At 31.1% G+C, this 4,347-nt stretch overlaps 1 long non-coding RNA gene across 1 annotated transcript; it reads right to left on the reverse strand.

Annotated features, from left to right (window-relative positions):
* Nucleotides 1-2,308: 2,308 nt before the first annotated feature.
* Nucleotides 2,309-2,930, reverse strand: LOC110928345. The gene is made up of 2 exons (XR_002586306.2): nucleotides 2,808-2,930; nucleotides 2,309-2,649 (listed from the first exon to the last, which is right to left on the reverse strand). It is a non-coding gene; the product is annotated as an uncharacterized LOC110928345 (long non-coding RNA).
* Nucleotides 2,931-4,347: the final 1,417 nt, after the last annotated feature.

Genomic DNA, 4,347 nt, shown 5'->3' on the forward strand with positions numbered 1-4,347 from the left:
TGATTACACGATGATAATCGGGTAATTACGTTGCATGATTTCTTGTCACAACTAACATGTTTACTTGAATGTGAACCGAACCACTTGACATATGATATTGTGCGATACGAACTTGTGTCGTGAATGTAACCATGACCCGGATACTTGCTATGACTTACGTAATGGCATGTGTTTGGCTTGTTTGTTATTTGAGTAATGTGTACGATGAATACGTGAATTATGAATAAACGAAACTAACTGTCATCGGTAACCGCATTAGGATTTAGTTGCCCAACTGTAAACAAGTAACTAATATTACCAAGCAAACCAAAGGTGAGTTCATTTCTCTTGAGCATGCGTCCCGATCGGTGGGACAGTCAAATGGGTATTCCTGAGAGGAATAAATCTTTTGGGGTAAAAACTGGGATGTTAGATAATACACTCTTTTCCTATCACCTGAAGTCCCATCTTATACCGAATTAGTTACCTGAGAAGTAACAGGGTATTAGTTGATAACGCTATTAGGCTTGGCAACCTCACACCGTACCTGAGAGGACGGGCGTGAACTAATGACCTTAATCATGACCAATGCTTAGATAGGGGGCATTGGGGACAGGCAAAACAATCTGCTAGCCATCTTATACGGTACGCGAGTTATTATCAACATTATTATCAGTGAACTGATCTAAACACTTGGTAACTAACATTTTCGTAAAACTATGAACTCACTAACATTGTCTGACATACGTGTTGCATGCTCGCAGTTCGTTAGATTTCTTGGATATGGAACTTGCTGTCTGGAATGGCTGGAGTGGTCATGGGTCGAACTGATTGGACACACATGACAGGCTTAGTGATTTTAATACATTTGGTTTTGAAACATTTAAACGGTGGTTTACTTATAGCTTCCGCTGAACTTGTTGGATTTTATTAAACTTATTGTTTGATACATTTTTATTTATAATTGATAACTCCATTTGAGATTTGATTATGAGTTCCATATGATTAGTGGCTAGATCCTAGTACGTCACACCCCAGCAGGGTTTTCTGCTTGTGGTATTTTTGGGGGTGTGACATTAATGAAAAAATGATGGTTTAAATCTAAATATAAGAAAAGATGATTTTTACAAATATATATATATATATATATATATATATATATTGGAAAGGGATTATTTTTACTAAATTATTAAATAAGATATTTGTTATGAAGTAATACAAAACGTGTATAAGTAGTAATTTATAAATATAAGTGTGGTCTTTTGGACTAAGTTAGATATATATTTTGTTTGTAGACCTAGTAAATATTTTTAGTGACTAGTAGGATTAATATATATTTGCTAAACGGCTATCTAGTTACATATATTGATTTAGTGGTTGATAATAGTATTAATTATAATTTTTAATTAGACAAAAGCCATAAGTATATGATGTATATTGATTTTATATAGTTTTGGTATTTTGGTTGTTTAGTATTTTTGGTGTTATATTTTTTTAGGGTGACTATTTGTTTTATGAATCTTTCCTCGAACACTTCACTCGTGCGATTTTTACTTAAGGCTAAAAAGGACAGGAAACTGTGAGTAGATATTTACTTTTCCCCGTTTTATCACTTAAATTTTTTGGGGTGCATTAACTGTCCTTATTTCATTTGCTTCATTTGTTCCTAACATTAACATGCAATTCAAAGTGTCATTATGTGTTACGTTATTTGTCCCTTATATTTCATAAACTTGTTTCATATAAATGTATCTACTTGTTACTCGCTTTGTGTCATATTGTTCCGTGTAGATCCACCAAGCCGGTTCCCCACGGCCATGGGTTGAACTTCGATTCGGTCTTTGTGTCATATTTTTTCGTTATCATTGTTTCATTATGTAATGTTCCGTTATCACATGTGGTTGTGGTGCACTGTTGGAAATTGTGGTATTATTGGATTTGTTGGATGATTATGAATATCACATAAACACTTAAAGTTGCATGTTACTTGTTTTAATAAATTAATAAACTAAAATATTTGTTTTCCAAAAACTAAGATCTATTCACCAACTCATTGTTGACCCAAAATCTTTTTGCGGCTTGATACAACTACACAAGTATGAGTGGACTAAGGGTTGAAGACACATACATAGTAATTAAATTAAATGGATTATTGTTTATGACTTTTATCTTTTGAATATTATTTGAACCTTGTTGGATATTTCTATGATTATGTGTGACAAACTTAATTTGGATGCTTGAAATATTCAAACTTATAATAGTGTCATAAGTTATGGGCAAGAATCATATAACAACTTATGATTTGTGGTAGTTGGTTCATATCTAGATAAGAATATAATCTCATATTATACCACATGTAAAACTTGTATTTTAAAATATCTAATATTGTTTAACCCGTTAATATGTTAACAACTTATTCAAATCATAAGTAAAATAGTATTTTGATGATCATATCCATCAATTAACCAGTCGGGCAGAAACAATTACACCATCCGCCATTCACACAATATCCTTTTTTTGCACCTTCACCTTTACAGGTATCATTACATTTTATTTCATTTTCTGAATTGTAACGGCAATTCCCCTTGAATTTGTTACTTCTCCAATTTTCTGTGGTACATTTTTGAGAGGCAATTGAGTGTTCGTCAATACTACTGCTTTTTGTCATCACTGCAAATTAGAAACCAACAATAATTAATATCACAATTCACTACCAAACATACAAAGTAAAGTGATGTAGAAAATATTAAAAATTTCAACAAAAAAAAAGATGTAGAAAATATTGAAATTTCTTTTAGAAAAACTACAAAGAGAATTAAGATTGACACCAGAAGTGATGATGGCAACGATCATAATCAATTTTATACACAAAAAATGTAATGAAAGTGAACGTTTCATCGGCATCCTCATTTTAACCTGTTTAAGATCGTTATCTTTTGTTGTTATTTATAGAGGATTGCATAAATATTAAGCGTTTAGTATTACGATAGTTAAACATGCATACTAAATGAATAACATCACGCAGTTAACATGATCCCTAAAATTATGGATAGGAGAGGTGATCATGCATTACATACATTAATTTGGAAAAAAAACATATAGCATTAAGTTAATCGTATCACAATTCACAATTCTATCTCTAACAATATTTATTATGCACTAAATATATATTATATTAAACAAAAGTTGCTCTATGTATGAACGTATGTATATATATATAGGGATGGACCTTGAGTTGTGAGAATCGTGACAACTAGGTCATCCAAAAGGTTTTTCTGATTTTTTTCTCAAAAGTCATAAAAAAATCATTTGTTTTAGTAAAAACAATTAAAAAAAATGCCGCATACCCATATTTACATGAGGCGTAAAAAAGAATATTTATCTTCGTGCAAAAATTATACCAGCGCGTAAAAAAAAACTTGTATCAGTCAAAACTATCGACTCAACAATTTTTTTTTACTTTTTTTACAGATGTGTTTATAATGTTTTTCATCTACATTTGTGTAAAAATAATTTGGCCCAACTCGCGCAGGAACAACAAGTTCTCACGGTTCTTACAACTCGTGGTGTTTCTCTTTTAAAACGAGCCATATATATATATATATATATATATATATATATATATATATATATATATATATATATATATATGATAGGAGTTGGCCAGAAAGTCTAAATTTCCTAAAAAGTGTAAAAAGTCATAAAACACCATAATGTCAACAATAAAACACACAAAAAACCCACAAATAATATGATGAAGATTACTAAAACATCATGTATGTGGGTTTTGTGTTGTGTTTTAGATGTTAAGACTCTGATTGTGGAATGACAAATATTATTGTGTTTTATGTTGTTTAGCATTGTGTGTTTTATATTCATAGTTCTACGATGGTGTGTTTGAAGTTTTTATGGACTATTAGAATTTGAATATGGTGTTTTAGTAATATTCATTCTATTATTTGTGAGTTTTAGGTGTGTTTTATGTTTGAAATTATTGTGTTTTATGACTTTTTACACTTTTTAGGAAAAACACACTTTCCGTAGGATCCCCACTCTATATATATATATATATATATATATATATATATATATATATATATACTAGTCTTTTACCCACGCGATGCGGCGGGAAACATATCACTTAGGTTGGTGAGTTTAGGGCTATGTAAGGGCGGTTCGGCTTTGAGCCATAACCAAAACCAAATTCGCGATGCAACGGAAAACACAACACTTGTTAGTAATTCTAAGGGTGAATTTATGTCACGGATAAAATGAAAGCGTATATTAGCTAATTCCATTGAATGTTAACTAAACTTTGGTATGGAGTGGCTTCTTGGTGCAAACATGCCCTATCAATATATTCTTGCA

The sequence above is a fragment of the Helianthus annuus genome, chromosome 3, assembly GCF_002127325.2.
Source record: "Helianthus annuus cultivar XRQ/B chromosome 3, HanXRQr2.0-SUNRISE, whole genome shotgun sequence".
Taxonomy (NCBI): Eukaryota; Viridiplantae; Streptophyta; class Magnoliopsida; order Asterales; family Asteraceae; genus Helianthus; species Helianthus annuus.